The 18,410-nt window shown below is 38.0% G+C and overlaps 1 protein-coding gene and 1 long non-coding RNA gene across 3 annotated transcripts in view; one reads left to right on the top strand and one right to left on the bottom strand.

Annotated features, from left to right (window-relative positions):
- Positions 1 to 2,005: 2,005 nt before the first annotated feature.
- On the bottom strand, positions 2,006 to 12,608 carry LOC148130050 (uncharacterized). Its single transcript, XR_015750371.1, has 3 exons — positions 12,472 to 12,608; positions 10,497 to 10,601; positions 2,006 to 2,780 (listed from the first exon to the last, which is right to left on the bottom strand). It is a non-coding gene; the product is annotated as an uncharacterized LOC148130050 (long non-coding RNA).
- The window catches only part of ZBTB44 (zinc finger and BTB domain containing 44), a 25,564-nt gene continuing 19,366 nt past the window's right edge, over positions 12,213 to 18,410 (top strand). For both annotated transcript variants that reach the window (XR_015750370.1, XM_026678604.2), the window contains exon 1: positions 12,213 to 12,666. The gene's annotated coding sequence lies outside the window, so the exon portion shown is untranslated. The remainder of the gene's footprint in view (positions 12,667 to 18,410) is intronic.

Below are 18,410 nucleotides of genomic sequence, written 5' to 3'. Positions count from 1 at the left end.
TCCTCCCCAGCTGGCCATTACTCCCTTTCCCGAAGGCGGTTGTAGCGGTGGTCAGAAATGGCCACCACAAAGAACTTGACCGGAAAAGAATGTGCAGGAGGAAGATAAGAAGAGAAAGTTTTGGTTGACTGGGTCAAACAGCAAACGCAACAAATAAGGTACCCTGGAATTTAAACTTAACAACATTGTTCCCAAAGAAGATTTTGAAGCTGCAAAGGAGAGAGAGAAGGGAAAGGATTAGGTTTTTTTTCTTCCCTTCCTTATACCGATAGCTAAGAGACTTAAGCAAGAAATTGAAAAAAATCCACTTTGACATTAATAGGCATCTAAGCTGAAAATAAAAGTCAAAGGATAATAAAGATTTCTGGACATTTAAAAGTTTTTAAAAGCAGGAAAGGAGAAAAAAAGAATAAAAGGGCAGGATCTGGAAAATGGAGAGACTGCCTGGAATTAAGGAATGGAACTGTAATTAATTAAATTAAAAGGAACTTACAGTGAAATTTTAACAAGATTCCTCAAAGATACATTTTAATTGAAACTTGGTAACAAAATAATAGAACCCCAGGAAGACAAAGTGGAAAAAAGAAGCAAGTAGAAACAGCCTTGGATTATTTGGATTATTTGATTTTTGGTTTTGCATCTAGATGACTAAAATTAACCGGGTGGTTGTTTAAAAGTTTTTAAAATGGTATCACTCTTAGAAGAACTGAAAACGGAAGAACTGAAAAAGTTTTTAAAATGGTATCACTCTTAGAAGAACTGAAACGGAACTTAAAAATGGAAAGAAGATGCACAAGAAGGGAGAAGTTCTTTTGGCTTCGTGTTTCAATTCTTAGAAATGGAGATCTGGAACTATGAGAAGCAACAAGAAACGCTTGCAGAACAAGAAGATTGAGACAAAGAAGAAGCCATCTTTAATGATCAAATAATTTTAAGTTGGGGGAAGAAAGGGGGGAAAGAGAGTGAAAGGTTTAAGACTAGAAAAAACAACCAAAAAGAAGAACAATTTGAAAGATAAGTATAATATTAGAAAGCAACAGAAGAGGGGATTACAGATGAGACAGTTAGAAGTAGAGAGATGAGGGGGTAAAAGGGGAGAAAGAAGAAGAGGGGGAAGAAGGCAAGGAAAAGAAGTTGTAAAAAACAGAAACAAGAAATGGAGAAACAGAGAAAAGATATAAGGATTGTAACCATAAGCTTGTTTAGAGATAATGGGTGAAAATTTAATTGCAAAAGGGATTCTGCAAAGGTACATAAGATAGCATTGTTATATTACAAATAAAATAATTTTAGAAAATATGATGATGGATAAAATATTTACTGTAATGTAGTGGGATGTTTGTTAATAAATAAATGAATTAAAATGATTGAGAGAATTAAAAGGGAACATTTTTAATTATTAGTAATGATTTATAAAAATATAAGTGAGAAATATGGAAAAAAAAGAATTAACTATGGAAAGTTTATAAGTGTTCCCAAGGAAGTATGATATTTAATTGAAAAGAAATGTTAAAGATGTTAAGATTTTAATGCATATTAATGATAGAATTGAATTGGAATGGAATGTGTGATTATATATATATATATATATATATATATATATATATATATATATATATATATATATATATATATATATATATATATTTATAATTATAATTATATTTTTCTTTTTAAGAATATAGTGTCTATTTTAAGAATGTACCAAGCAGAACTTCATTGGAAGTTATGTATTATATTGAATGCTATAATCTTAAAGCTATACATTGAAGCTTAAATAAGAGTTTGAATGGATAAAATTAAAGGATATAAAGATGTCATACTCTAATTGGTAACTACAGGGAAACATTTGCTTAATAAGAAAAGATAATGTGAAATTGAAACAGGACAGACAAAAGTATAAATATAATGATTTGAATTGAGATAATTAAAACAAAGTTGAGAAAATTAAAAGAGGGGAAAAACTATGTAGAAAATATAAAATGGTAAAAAGATATGGAATAGAATATAAAAATGAGCATGAAATTGAGTTTTGTGTCTGTATGAAGAAGTGATAACCTGGGACCATGCTATTTTCAAAAAAAGATGTTTTATTTGTATTTTGTTTTTGTGAAAACCCAAATAAAATTTTCAAAAAAAAAAAAAAGAATAGGGCTGGAAGGAACTTTGGAGGTCTTCTAGTCCAGCCCCCTGTTCAAGCAGGAGACCTTATATCATTTCGAACAAGTGACTGCCCAATCTCTTCTTTAAAAGCTCCAGTGATGGAGAACCCACAACTTCTGAAGGCAAACTGTTCCACTGGTTAATTGTCCTCATGGTTAGGAACTTTCTCCTTAATTCCAGGTTGCCTCTCTCCTTGATTAGTTTCCATCCGTTGTTTCTTGTCTTGCCTTCTGGTACTTTGAAAAATAAATTGATTCCTTCTTCTTTGTGGTAGCCCCTCAAATACTGGAATACTGCTATCATGACCTTCCTAGTCCTTCTTTTCTCTAGACTAGCCAAACCCAAATCCTGCAACTGTTCTTCCAAATGTTTTAGTCTCCAGCTCTTTAATCATCTTAGTTGCTCTTCTTTGCACTTTTTCCCAAAGTCTCAACGTGCTTTTTTGTAATGTGGTGAGCAAAACTGAATGCAGTACTCCAAGTGTGGTCTTACTAAGACTTTATAAGGCGGTACTAATACTTCACCTGATTTTGATTCTATGCTTGCTCATACGTTTTGGACTTTATCTTCCATCATCCTCAGCTGAGTATTCTAACAAAGGATTTGGGATGCACAACCTAAAATAAAAAAGGACATCAGATTAATCGTTTCTGCTAATAATGAAGTGGTTGATTGCAAAGTCTAGTTCCTTTTTCCATAGAGCTACAAAGCAACTGGAGTAGTTGCTCAGTTTAACCTGTCTCACTCTATTGGTCTGAGGGTAACAATAAAAGTAGCATGGTGAAAAGTAGGTCCTCTTCCTAGAACCCCTTCCTGAGGTATCACTGTCACATGTAAAATAATTATTAAAAAACCCATAGCACAATTTATGCACACATATTCCATTAAAAACACTGCAAATGGCTAGAATCTCTATATGCTGCAAGTTTCTTTTCCCCTCACATCTACAAGGGATTTACTCACATCTTCAAAATAACCCTGCTGGCAACTCAAGAGCAAGCCAGGAACTTGGCTCAAGGCTCCTGAATTAAATAGGGCATCCATCGGAACCCTGGCACCTGCAACATTACAATGTGACAGAACATTGATCTATAATGGCATATCGCCTATGAGAAATGAACAATTCATTTCTGTATTCACCACAGTAGAAATACATAAATCAAGCAGGCACAAAATTCTGGTCCAAGATGAATCCTCTGAAGAATGATGACAGAGTCTCTTAAGCTTAAATTACAGAATAATTAAGAGGTATATTTCAGTAGAGATCATAAAAAGATTCGGTCTTTGCATAGTAGTCCTGTTAAAGGCAGGTTGTTCATTATAGTAGAGAGGGCATTAGAAGAAGCTGAATCCACACATGTAGTAATTATTTTCTTGGCCAAGGATGATTCGCAGTTGAACAAGATGCCGAAGCTCCAACCTAGGACTAGGGTTTCATCACTCACATGAACAGATTTTTTAAGACTGTTGGATTGCAGAATGAATGCCAAAGTTTGAAAGATAATTAAGAAGCATTATCAGAGCAGGGGCGGTGCATTCTGATATGACAACATTAGCAATTGTGCCAGAAAGAAGCTATGAATTCCAGGCTCACAGTAGGGAAAGCAGCCAGCATATCGCTTTCCCAGCCATGAAGATACATGTGGAAACATTTTCCAAAAGTCATCTGTGAAACTATCTTGCAGAGGAACAAGGATCCTGTGTATGGCTTTTGTTATATAAAAGATCAAAGACATTTATATTGATGTTTTTGAGCTACTCCACGGTGCAATCGTTTTATTAGATGTCATGTAAAATAAGCAAATCATAATTTTCTTCACTTGTTGAACACATCTTCATTGTGCATGCAGAGGAAAATTAGGGAAGAAGATCTGAGTCCCAAGAAACATATAAAGTACAACTTTAAAATAAAAGCACAACTGTCATGCCCCTGTTAGAATCTGACTCCGAGGGAGAGGAGGAACGGGGAATGGGAGTGTGGCTCCGGAGGTTGGGCAGGAAACTGGGGAAGGGCACAGGCTGGCTGGGCATTCAGAGGAAGACCCAGGCCCATCCCCTCTCCATCCTAGGGCATGCACGGAGGAGCAGATAAGGGAGCAACGTGAATGGCATGGTCTATGGTGAGGAAAGGGCCTTGATCCCCTTCATGGGCTGCAGCTGTGAGGACTGTTTAAAAGGACAAACTGTGCATGGGCCAGTGCTGGAAGCAAAGCATGAAAATATTTCTAGTTTGTCAGTTCTTATCTGAGTTTTGGCATCCTTCCCAGTGTGTGTATTTCGATATCTGTGGATGTCTTCAAGCCCTTATCTTGCCTTGTCTCATTAATTGCTTAAGTGTGGTTTGTGTTGTTTTTTTTCTATTTATAATTTATATGTATTTTGAGTTTGAATGAAAGTTCTACTTTTTTGCAACTGTTTGCGGGGAAGTTTTTTCTCCAGTCAATGTTAATTGGACCTTTGAAGCCAAATTGAAGGAATTAAAGGGACTTCACCTGTTTTTGTGACTTTGTTGCTTTTGTATCCCACCCTGGGTCATCACAACAACTTTAAAATAAAAGAGACCGTATAAATGAAAAAAAAATGCCTAAATACATAAAAATGTAGAGGTGATTTTGTCCCTTCCCAAAGAGTTGGCATTTATATTAACCATGCACAACGGAATGGGGAAGTTGGAGAAAACAGAATAGATGCCATAATATTAACTTCTCTGTTCCAGGGAAACTGTGGCATTCTAGGGATTTTTGGTCTAGAGTACTCAAAGCACTTCACAACTTCTACCACAGGCCATGTCTACAAGTACACCAAATAAAGATGTTAAGAACAGTAGGGAAAATAAGTCCAGCTGTTTCAAACTCTAACTGGAGATTCACAACTTTTCATGCCTCCTCTATTTAAGAGCCTCTTACAAAATGAGAACTGGCAAAAGGTTTGATGGTATATGCATTTTCTTTCTGAAATATTCATGGAGAGATGTCACCTAAGTTGTCTAGGTAAAGGTGTTCAGTAGAGAAGGATCAAAAGTGATATATATATTCATAACATGAAGTGGCATAGTCCGCACCACCTCAAATTCTTCTGTTTCATCCTTTTGCAGATATTCACACAAGTTGTCTATATTCATTCTTTCTTTAATCCCATGAATGCTTCTGTTGCTGGTATTATCCTTAACTGGATAGCCTGCAGTGTGTGTGTGTGTGTGAGAGAGAGAGAGAGAGAGAGAACAAATACAAGAACAGACAAATGTGCAATCAGAAGGTGCTTCCTTAATGGTATTTAATTTTGTTGTACGAGGTACAATGACAATGAACTAAACTAAACTAAGGCATTTTTAAGAAACTTTTGAAACAATAATTTGATATGTGACCTGAAGGATCCTCTGGGCAGACATGCTGATGTGGAAAGAGTTGTTTTAAGCTGGACTTTTAAGGGAAAAAAGAGACTCTATGGTTTGGAAGATTGGGAGGGCCAGCAAAAAGTAAACAGGGAGAGAGGGGAAAAAAATACTTTTAGACAAAAGGGATGATTCCTGCTATTGTCCTCCGGAAACCTGCTTTGAAGAAATGAAAGCTCCACACGCCCAAAATCAAAAATACATCCCAGGCTTAGAAACCTTGATATCAGGAAGGGCAAAACATGCCATGAACGGAAACCATGTGGGTGGGGTAGACAGTGAGGAGGATGCACAGACCCATCCATCACTGATGTAACTTCATTGTGAAAAAATTAGTCATCTCTTTCAGACTACGATATCAAAAGGCAGACTCATCATGACAGTTACTGTGGAGCCAAGAGATAGAAATGGGCGCCCACCATGCATAGACAGGAAGTGTGAGATTTGGCAGCTAAGAATTCCTCAGGCTGGGGTGGGTGAGTTACTTGGACAGGAATTGTTGGCCGAATACTCTCTCCCAACACTTTCTTTAAAAAAATTCAAGAGGATATTTCTGGGAGATGTGCTACAAATTTTTTCTTTTGAAAACTGAAGCCCGGAGTGCTTTCAGGAAGCCATTGTGAAGTGCTACAAGCTGTGAAAAGTGATATAAAAACATTCTGATAAGCCACGGTGGCCTCCAGGCAGTGGTTGCGAAGTGGTTGCCAACAAATGTTCTTGCAATCCCTTTGAGAGCAACAACTTCTGATAAAGGCCAGAGAAAGAGAAAGAGAGAGAGAAGAAACCATCGGCACAGATTCTCATTAAATCAAGTGAAGTACAAAGCTGATAACTGTCTGATGCAGTCACATGGCCGAAGGCAACACTGATATAGCTCTTCACATTGAATTAATATATAATGATGCCACAAACATCTGCATATATGAGCATTCACTATGGCCAAGAGCAGTTCAGCATTATATAGACAGAGGCATTTGACTAAGGCTGTATCTGCTGGGGAAAGAGGTTGTAGTTCCCTCAGCTACCTTCACCAAGGATGACTTGAAGCAATCTCAGATGCCTCCTTGTCTTTCCCAATGTCCTTCCTCAAGTATTTCAGAAACACCAAGTCTGAAAGAACACACACACAAAGCAACAATAGGTGCTGACCCACACTCAACAGGCCACTGAATATGTTGCTGATTATTCAACAACTGGTCCCTGCCTTAGCATTTGAGAGGCAGCAGGAAGGCACCAAGGAGAACCTTAAGCAAGGAATACCAAGGGATGGGAGAACAGAACTTTATGGAACTTGGCCTGCATTGTATCACCTGAAAATTAATCTATTCCCTTCGGGAGTGCTGAAGATCATTGTCCCATTGCTGGTACGGAAGTAAGGTTTAATTCAAGAAAAGACCCCCTGAGGTCCTCAGTTTTGGAATTGTAAAACAGAAAACAATTGAACCTAGGTCTTGCCCACCTTCACAACAGGTATAAATATCAATAAAGGAGAATATTTGTAGCTCAGGGTTGACATGAGGGGTCCTTGGTGCTCTCTGAGCTTGCAAGAAAACAAGCAATCTCAGAGAGCAACAAGGTTTATACCCTCAGGTATAAATATACTTATAAATATACCTTGACAAATCCTTGCAATAACTAACCTTTTATCTTCTATCTATCTATATAAATGAAATACCATTCATGCATCATCACAAAATCTCCAGAACCGTAAAGCCTACAAACTTGAAATTTGGCACCTATGTTCCTCTTGGCTTCTAGGTGCTCACTAAGAAAGGATTTCTCAAAATGACCATCAGAGCATTAGTATTTTGTATATTATTATTATTAACATGCTCTGATGCTAAGGAGTTCTACTCCCCCTCCCCACCTGAAAAGAAATCTGTTCCAAATGCAAAACACAAGCAGAGGACTTTCCGTTTTAGTTTCACAGCAGCAAGCAACTTTAGTACAGAACAGTATAGCTAAGCCGCTCCTTGCTGTCTCCTTCTTGCTCACACAATAAATACTGTTTCAATTTTCAAACAGCCCTCAATTTTCTCACACACTGACAGGATGCTAGCCAGATGAATACGGATAGATGCTGGTAGGCCGAATTTTTTTCCCTTATTTTCCTCCCCCAAAACTAAGCCCAATCACATAGTTTCGTAGTGAAGCACAGGTATCCAGCTAGTCCTTTATATAAAAAAATAATTAAAAAATATTTTTTTTGTAATTCTGCACAATGTTCAAGAATCCTCTTTCACTGCTGCATAGTAACCACAGTTAATAAAATGGGTCTTTGATGAAATGATAAAAAAGATGGCACTATATCTAAAGAAGCAAGGAATCAAAAACCCAGCTGGCACAGATAGAGCCAGAGCTCTAGTGCTATCCATGGTTGTATCTGATTAGGCCAGCTGCTAGGAAATCTTCATTTGAAGAGTTCAAGCAATGTTAATTCGAAATGCCACCTTCTGCTGCTGTGGGGGGAAAAGACTATGCTGTTATTTTATAACAGCAAATAAGCTAAGGCTTCCATTGAGAGGCTTTCATAATTAAAAGATCTTGGGGGCAAAGATGACAAGCTTAGCTAACACATATGTAACACAGCTGCAGTGTTTACTTGCAATGAATAGGCAAGGGTTGCACAACTATTAGTTTCAGCAACTATAGGGTGATATATAACTCTCTGAGAAAGGAGTGGCACAGGAAATGTGGCTCTTTAAGCATCTACTGTGGGGAAGGGACAGGGAGGCAATGCAAATGCTGGGATAACATACACAAAAGATTGATAGGTGATTACAGTTTCACTAAGTATTATTTTATATGTTTATGACTACGGAGAGATAGGTTAAATTAAAATTCAAAATGGGCATAAGGATGAATAAACGTATTTATTCTGCTCTTCAAAAAGTTGCTTGTTTGATAAATAAGGAAATGGAGAAAATGAACCAGTCCAGAGATAAAACTAGCAGGCTTTGGTTAGTGACAAGCTCTGTTCGAGATAGCAAAGATACAAGAACTGTCAATCAACCCAAATGGCTCCAATGCTGCAGGTATATGGTAAAAAATAAACAATATGGAGAACCAATACAGATAACCAACAACTAGAAAGAAGACAAGAACTAAGTCTGCAGAGTAAGCTATTAGAATTAGATCAAGATGTTATTAGACTTAGTGGACAGCAATAATTTTGGGTTTAGCTGACAAAATACTCAGAGAGAAAGAAACTATAAGATTGGATGCACATTCCTTATAAGGGATACATGCAGGAAAAACCCAGTATATGGCTGTATAAAGTCAGCCACTGTAAGAAAGGATACATTAGATTATAGTTATAGTGGTAGTTGTAAAGTCTACCTTTTTTTTTCACTGTACCCAAGAATTATTTCACAACAAAGCAGTAAACTTCCTCAAATTTTGACTTGCAACATGTTCTCAGACAACCATTCTTTTAAATTGGCTCCCACTAAAAGATCATTCAGTCATCTGTCTAAGAGGAAATGGGGCATGTAAATAATTACATAGAACATTCATTGCAGCTACAACTGTATCTTTTTCCTAGATCTATATAAAATGGAATCCACACATACTCATTTATTGACTTCACCCTTAAGCAACTGCCAAACTCTGAGCAAATGAAATTGTACTGGATGAGAATACAGAACTAGGAATTCAAGTCCAGAAACGTAGCAGAGATGAGTGGGGTAGTTCACAGAACTGGCTGATCCTTCTCAACTCAATGAGCCAATGAAACTGACTTGGAAGCATTCAAGCTGTCACAGTGGGCTGAGTTAATCCAGCTGCAAGCCTAATACACGTCCATATGCAAACAGAACCAGCTTGTTAATATTTTTAGTGGAGTGTTTGAAACTTCTTTGACGTTAATGCATCCATCTGCAAAATGGTTTCAAATGAGAAAATGCTAGATTGACATAAAATCCAGGCTTTTGAGATGTGAAAGTTGCATAATTTAGACTTCACCTTGCAGTTCTGCTGTCCTGTTTGAATTTTTGGGATGGGGATAAAGGAAGCTAGAATAATTGCAGCAAAAAACAGAGCCATTACTGCTGCAGCTCCAAGATAACAGAACAGAGATGAGCAAATTAACCACCCTTAGATATGAGGGGTCCTTGGCATTCTCTGAGCTTGCTTGTTTTCTTGCAGTCATTTCATTACCCAAATAGGTAACATGATTAGTTACTGTCACTGATGTTATCTAGTTGGGTAATGAAACATCTGCAAGAAACATCTGCAAGCTCAGAGAGCACCAAGGGCCCCTCATGTCAACCCTGAGCTACAAATATTCTACTTTATTAGCACAGTTGGATATTTCTGAAGGAAGTCAGTAACTTCAGGTAGCCTTGCAAATCATGAAGAATGCTTTGAAATATAGATCAACATCTAGAAAGCAAAATATTCCCTGTTCTCACTCTAAAATAGCATTAAGCAGAAAGTTGACAAATACACATCTTTCTTACCCAGAAAACAAGTGCAGGGCATAGTAGCTACGGGAAAGTTTTACAGATTTTGGGATTGCTATCTTGAGGGGTCCTTGGTGCTATCTGAGCTTGTTTGTTTTTTAATTACCCAAACTAGGTAACATCAGTGCTACTCTTATCAATTGCTAACTTACCTTCTGATTATTTCACTTGTAATCTAAAGATGTATTCCACAATCTTATCCATGACCAAATGGAGAGATGCACATGTATTAAACACATTTCTACTCAGTTGAATATCACTTATTTTTCCTTAAGTATCATTAGAACTGCATTTGAACACTCTGCACTGTTACTGATAAATTGCTTTTACTCCACTTGACTGAGATAGTTTTGGAGCTGACATTTTGAAGAGTTAGCTCTTTAATCATCTGCTCTCCATCTTAATGAAAGAACAGTTAAAAAGCAATATACAATATAAGCAAAATTTCTTTCTTTTTCTTTGTATACAAAAGAACATACACTATTTATATTTGCTGTGAAGTTCCAGTTATTTTGTTCAAGCTTTTCTTTGTATGACAGCCTCCATCTCCCATCAAAGAGCAGCTATATTTGGAATAAATACATCTGGGACAGAAGACAAAATTGATGTATCAGTCAGTATATTAGGGACTGCAATGATCATAGAACCTAATTTTAGATTTGCATGTTCTGATGATGGGAGAAAAGACTGCTTAGGACAAATAATTAAAATAATCATTCTAAATTTTTTTCAGGCAGTTATACTGGAAAAGGCAATTGTGACTGATTTTAAAAAACAAAAATCCTAAAATAGTAAAAAGAAGCTTAACAACATTGCTGAGAAAAGAACATCATGGATATCAACACATGAATTCTAATTAAAGAAGACTTTACTTTTAAGTATAGAATGAAGGGGTACAATAATTCTGAGACTACTGTCATAATACAGCCGCATTCTGAAGGAATTTAACTACAGAAGGACAGTTGGGAAGAGTTAAAAGGCAATAACTGAAAACATAGCTGTCTCTTCTGAATGTCTTAGTATGATACAAACTCTAGCCAAATAATTTTGTATGGAATTAGCAATTATAGAGAGAAAACATAGCAGTAAAAGACCAGGAACTACCTTGAATCACAAGGGGGGAAAAACTCTCAAACCAAAATTTTGGTAAGTCATATACTGATTATCTTTCAACTGTGGCTATTGTACAATTTTCAAATATCTTCATATTTTTCTGCTGGGAAAAAATGTAATTATTGTATGTATTATTGTAAAAATTACATAAAAATGTAATTTTTCACATTTACAATCTTTGCAGCATCTTTGTGGTCACATTTACCTGTACAGACTTTTATTAATATGTAGGTATGTGTGTATCTACTTACACACACAGGTATATGTGTATGCATACACACATGTATATCTCTGGGTGTAAATAGATGTTTCATATACATATTTTAGGGAACCCCAGGAAGGTTTTCCTATGCATGAATACACACACACACATATGCATGCATGGGAAAACCTTCCTGGGGTTCCCTAAAATATGTATATGGAATATACACGTGCAAATTTATGTATGTATTATGTATTTACATATTTGAATTTATTATCTTAGCCAAAGACTCTGGGCACCAAACCGAACTAGAAAATTATGTGGGTGGGTGTTTGTGTGAAGCACTTCCTGGCCTCTGTCCCAGGCCTAAATTAATGTATTGGGGAATTTTGTGTGTGTGTGTGTGTTATCCCGTTCTATTTGTGTTTTTGTTTTTAACCATATTTTGGGTTTTAACAGCCACCCCAAAGTCTGTGGCGAGGGCAGTCCTGGCAAATTTGAGGAAATAAATACATAAATGTGCAGTCCGCGTTCTGCCCTATACCTAATGTATTAAAATACACGCTTAAAGGGAAGGAAAAACTCGTTTATTTATTTATTTTCTCTTTCTCTCTCTCTTCATCACCTGCTTCATTTCAGGGATTTAAAACTCCTCAAGGGACGAAAACAAGCCCCACCCCCGCCGCCCCTGAGGCGCGCCCCCGTTTCCACGGGGCAGCCGAGAGCGCGCGCCGCTCCTCGGGGCACAAGCTCCGCCCCCACTCGGGCGAACGTTGACGGCCTCTCCTCTTTCCCCCCCCCCCTTCCTTTTTTTTTTTTCCCCTCGCGCGACGATTCCCTCCCTTTTTCTGTTCAGGCCGCCGCCGCCGCCCGCGTTGCATTATGGGACACAAACAAAGTGCTCGGCTCGTCGGCTCCGCGTGAAAAGGCGAGGGCGGGGGGAGGAGGAGGAGGAGGGAGAGCCCGAACGCCTGGGCCCCGCGCGCGAAGCCCTCCAGCGGGCCCCGCGCCGCCACCGTCCTTCTCCTTTCCCCGCCCTCCCCCCTTTCTGCCTTCGCCCAGGCCGCGAGAGCGCCTGCGTGGCGGCGCGCGGGACTCGTTCTCCTCCTTCGCGGGGGGGCCCCCCCTCCTTTCCTCACCTTCGCCCCCTCCCCTCAGCCAGAAGAAGCCGCCGCCGCGGCCCTGCGGGGGCCGAGCTCAAAAACCGGGACGGGGCCCCGGAAAGGGAGAAGCTGGGCCTTGCGCTTGTTGACCGACCGGCCGACCTACCACCCCTCGCCTCTCCTGCTCTCGGCCCGCTGGACGCGGGGAAAGGAGGGCCTCGCCAAGAGCAGGTAATGGAGGCTGAGGGGAAGGAGGGAGGGAGGGAGGGAAGAGAGGGGATCCTAGGCCCCGCCCCTTGGCCCCGCCCCTTCCCGGAGCATCCCGGCCTCCCCCGTGGCGCTCCGTCCGCGCTGATGCTCGAGATCCTCCCAGGGCTCGACGGGGACGGCGGGGGGTCTTCTCTTAACACCCACCCACCCGAGACCTGGGTTTGCTCAGGTGCGGGTTTTGCAACCTTGTTGCCATTAATGCTTCATTAAGTGGGGGAGGGGGTCCTATAGGACGCCCCCCCCCCCAAAGCGAGAGGGGGGGATGTGCAGGAAGTTTCAATGTTGGGAAAGAAAGGCCTGGATGGCCTCTGTGGGTCCCCCAAGACGGAGATTAAGCTGCCAAAGTAGGTCTCCCCAGCCTGGGAGGCTTTCCAGTGATGCCTTTCCAATGTATGGCGTGATACATTGATAGGGGTACGTGATAGGGATGCTGTCCTTAATTCCAGGTCAGAAAAGCTGCCCCTTTAGGGTTATATCCCGGCAGGATTTTATTTATTGATTTTATTGAATTTATGTTTATTGATTTGGCACTCAGAATTTGTAAAGCAAAGTCATAAACAGGATTGTTTTCGTGCCCTGGGGAGTCTCTCTCAGTTGTGTCCCCTTTTTTTCAGGTCCATCATTCATTTTTGCAAGGAAAGTATGGTCTGTACAGGTAGAAGAAGCAGTTGGTGCCATTAAAAAGAGCCTGTCCTAACATGTTCTGGCTTTAATTGGATTTCTTCCTTAGCCCAACCTGTGGTTTTAGTCAGAAATGTGTCTTGCTCAGCCCTTTATTTTTGGCCATCTATTTACTGGTCAAGAACGTACATTAATTTGCTTGGTTTTCTGTCCCAGCCCTGTTTCCTTTGATGCCACATTGTGTATGTGAGGCTGTTATGGTCCCCTTGGTTGATTTTTGTTATGCTGACTTGTTGATCCAGAATGCAAGTCTTGTTCATTTTCAGTGATGATGGATCTGTAACCTGCTTAAATTTATGGGGTTCTTAGAATGTTTGAAGTTTAAAGCAAAACTAAGAGCTGCCATCTTTCTCTTTCCAAGAATGCTTTGTGGTTCAGAATAGTCTCTGTGTTATCGGAAAATAAAAAACAGTAGGTACGATCTCATGCTATGTTTGAAGATGCACTAACCAGTTCAAGTAAAAAATCAAAAATAATTACTTGTCCCTACCAAAAGGCAGCAGTTTTGATGAAATTTACCATGGCCAGAAATCACCATGACGGGCATTTTGTCAATACTTTGGCTCATGTGGAAAAAGAGTACCCACTTTGAAACCCACTTTGGCTCATGTGGAAAACCTAAGCAGAGTCAGACCTGATTAGTCCTTCAGTGAGAGACTTTCAGGTTCAAGCATTTTCAGCTGGACTGGGAAGTTGAGAAAACATTGCTGAAGAAGAGAACCACTTCTTCACCGTTTCCAAGGAAACTACTTGGACGTATCCATGCAGAATCATGCTTGGCTGTCCTTTTAACTCTAGTATGGAAGTTAATTTGTGAGGGCACTCACAACAGTCTGAATATACCCATCAGCCAAAAAAAGATATTTCCCCATGAGTTAAGCTAAAGCAAACAAACTACGTCACAACTTATTGCATAAAAATCAGGCTCATACCCATCATCAGAGCATATCATTCTTTGCTTAAAATCTGACTACAAATATTTATTATGGTCTCAGAATAATGATTTCTTCCTATGAAAAGGCAACAGGTTAATAGTGCGCTTCATTTTAGCAAAAGGGTTTGTCCGATAGATCTGTTCTAATGGACAAGATATAAATGTATACACTTACTTATTTGCTTGCATGCTGAACAAAACAAGAAAAAAATTGTTTAATGTACTATTAGTGTTTTGTTTTGTAGGCATTGGTTCAGTATTCACAGCCGGAAATATAGAGTGTTTTTTACATTATTGTTGACTGAGACTTATTTATTAGATGTGTGTATTCTGCTGAATTTGTTGGACTCATAATGGCTACTACATTCACAGAAAAAAAGATTTTAAAAAAACTTGTTTATGCCGATAGAGTCATGGATTTGTTAATCACAGCATATTGATCTCCTGGATCATTTGTTGCCTAACAATACTGTCAAAAGGAATACCCACATTAAAACTGTTTATTTGTCTTTTTTCAAAGATGCATCAGACATGGCCTAAAATATGTCATTTTTTAAGCAGGAGACAAAGCAAACTGAGTATCATTATTTGGCTAAAAGGTAGGGAAATTGTTTTCTCTTTAAAAGTATAATCCTATGTAAGTAAAGACACATTTTAAGACACATAAAATTAGCTGAGAATTCAGTGGGTGATTGATTCTAACTTCTAACTGAAAGACCAAGGACTGTATGGTTTAGAACAGGGGTGTCAAACTCTCAGCCCATGCACCATATGTGTCACATACTGGACATGCCCATGCCTGGTTTAGTGAAGGGGGGAAAAGTTCGTTATTTCTAGCAGAGATCAGTAGCTGCACTATTAAATAACTATTTGCTGTCATAATTAACTGGCCTAGGCAAGAAGCTTATCTGATAGAGGTAATTCTTTATTTCAGTTTAGTTCAGTGCCTTTCTACCTTCTGCACTGTTCATATATGAACAAAACCTTTCTGTTGAAATGGATAGAAATGTGTTCTTGTGTCATTTATTTTCTCTCTCTGAAAATTAAAAGTTTTATTGTCACTATGCAAAACTTTAGAGCACTAAATACCTACCCCTGGTTTTCACTAGAAGTCAGATTTTAGTTAATAGGCAGTAAACCAATTAAATCAAGTACTAAATGCAGATCTAACTACCCACCTATTTAATTAAATCACCATGAACAAAGAGTGCAATTAATCTCTTGAATTCTTGCTAAGGACGTAGAATAACTTTAAATATATACTATGAACAAGGTAGCTCTCAGAACAACCCAACTATTTAACTGCTATTCAAACTTCATTTGTACTATGATAAGTGGTTTAAATAATATTTCTGTATTATGCATTCAAGTGCTCAACAACTTCATGTGTATGATCTAATTGTATCCCTTATAACAATCTTTTGAAGTTAATGTGGACAACTGTGTTAGAGTTGCCCACATGCACTATAAAGTTTGTACAATCACATGTAAAGGATTATATGTGTTTGTGTGAAGGCAAGTAAATGGAGAAAAAGAAGCTTAATTTGTTCCCAGTCTATTCTTACCCCTTTACTGCTGTTGATGCTAAAAAGATGCTCCAAACCTTAAGATTCCATGATAAATCCATCTCAACATAGGCTAACAGTACATTCTGTTTTAGCAGCCATTCTCAAAGAACTCTATGATCCGCCATAGAGTACATTCATAGCAGCTGCCAAAAAATCTGGTCACACTCCTCAAGGAGGCCCTGTTAACAACTGCATTTTAATGTCTCGGGTGGGGGTAAGTCATGCACAGAAATGGCAGATCCTCACAACAGGCCTTTAAGGCTAAGGCTGCTCTAAAGGTAGTCAATATAGTCCCTCTATTACAGAAAGAATTTTGAGGTTGAGTGTGTGGCTTGCTAATGGCCACCTAGGGAGAATATAGGAAAAGTGAGATTTAGAGTAAGGGTTTCCTGGCTTATAGCTTTCTCTGTTTAGCCAGTATGCTGTCCAGCACATTTATTTCTTAGCTTATTCTTCTTCCGTGTACTTAACATATTTTAAACCAGTAGGATTTTGGCTTGAAGACAGACACTATTGAAATCCTTAAAATAATTATGATTATTAGACATAATTTTGTGTAGTAACTATATTTTAGTCAAATCTACTTTATAAAGTGGTGGTGAGGCCCAAAATATATCTCTTTTCTTTCTTAGAAGAAGAGTAACGTTCTTCTCTTGTAAAGAAGAAAAGTATTTAGCTTGCAGAGTAAACCAAACATGAATTGAGACTCTTTCAAATATTTTTGCCATAAGATGCATTACCATACATAAATTAAATCACTTATAAAAAGAAAACCATTCTTTCAAAAGTATTTCATGCCATATTTACTCATTGGATTATTCTAATCTACAGAATGACAAGAGACTAAATCAAATACTGTCAATTTTGACAGTTACTACTTTTATCAAATACAACACTGAGTAAATTTTGCAAGCTCGAAAGTAAAGTTAAAAACCATAGAGCAGGAACAAGAAAGCGGGGATATAAACTCTGAATCTACTTGAAAGTCAATTACAGTTTCACCTGCCTACCATATTCCATCTTCTAAACCAGGGATGTCAAACTCGCACTGTCACAGCGGCGAAGTGAGATATCGCGACTTTTCCTGAACATTTTTATTTATAATTATTTAATGTACTGAAGTTGGAGCAAATTGTTTGTTACCAATCTTGATATAAATATGCAGACTTTTTTGGTACTGTATGGTAAATTTCAATTGTTTCTATTTAGATTACCTATTGTTACCTTCAAGTAAAACTAACCCCAATTAACTTTTAAAACACCTTGAATATGTCACATTTAAAATTTAATTTCTGGTGGTTATCATTTGTATCTTTTTGTTTAAATTTCTTCCCCTTCCTAGAGGCCACATACTTAAAGGTAACTAGCTTTTTTAAAAATCTGATTAAACAGCAACAGGGAATTAAGAGAATTTCTGCTTTTTATAAAATACCAGATTTTCAGGCATCCTGGCCATTATGAACAATACCTAGCAAAATTGACATGAAGTAGCTATGTTTGTTTTATCCTCATACCAGTGACTCATAAAGAGTATTCAGAAATTTACCTGTTCACAAATACTTCTAAAATGGAGACATGGGTTAGGGTTAAGATATGGGCGTTTTGAGGGCTAGAAAGTCTATGAAAGATTGAGGACAATGGAAGAAGGGGGTGACAGAGAAGTCAAATTTTTATTATGGTCATAGATCTGCTAAAGAGATAGTTACTGTATAGAATCTGTTTATTTTTTTAATGGCAAACGATAGTTTCTCAATTTTAATTTCTTGCATTGATAATAATAGATTGGCTCAAATATAAGCTAACAAACTGAACAAAAAATGTTATCCAAATATGTGAAGCAGTAAGTAGCTTCACAATTATCTTACCATCCCGTTAATTTGGGCTGGAATTTGTTAAGATTCTAGTGCAGGCAGAATACATATTTTTAGTGCCTGTTTCCAGATGTAGGTGAAGTAAAATGAGATGATCTCAGGATTAATGAAGTAATCTTTTAAAATTCAGAAATTGCTGTAAGTTGGTTTGCATAGCTTTGAGATAAACTTCTTACAAAAACATTTTCTAAGTAACTTCAATAAATAGAAACAGTTGATTAGCCTCATGTATTTTCTGTAGGGTGGAGCAAAGAAGATTGGCTCCTGTTATAGGGAACATATCAGCACAGAACCTAGATAAATCTGCTTAAGTAATCATTATCTTCATGTATTGATCTTATCTCTTCCCTTCCCCAGCAGCAGTGACATACGGCTTTTAAACTTACAGGATTTTCAAGAGTTGAATTTGTGCTGGCCTAAAAATGTTAATCCTGAATGGCAAGCAATTTTTTTGTTTGAGATGAGCTATCTAAAAACATTTAATATATGATTTCATTTAGACAATTAATTCATTGTAAAGTTACATTAGTGTAGAAAGGGCGAGAGCAAGTACCTAATGCTTGTCTTGTTTAAACTTGAACAAGATTCCTGAAAGTCAGTTCCTTGTACAGAAGTAACTGATGTCAGTAGAAGTTGATGGATTAGCAAAAC

Source organism: Notechis scutatus, chromosome 7, assembly GCF_049901735.1.
Source record: "Notechis scutatus isolate UNSWTSFEM ecotype Mainland chromosome 7, rNotScu1.2, whole genome shotgun sequence".
Taxonomy (NCBI): Eukaryota; Metazoa; Chordata; class Lepidosauria; order Squamata; family Elapidae; genus Notechis; species Notechis scutatus.
Note: the sequence above shows the minus strand (reverse complement) of the source record. Positions and strands in the feature narration are given on the sequence as shown.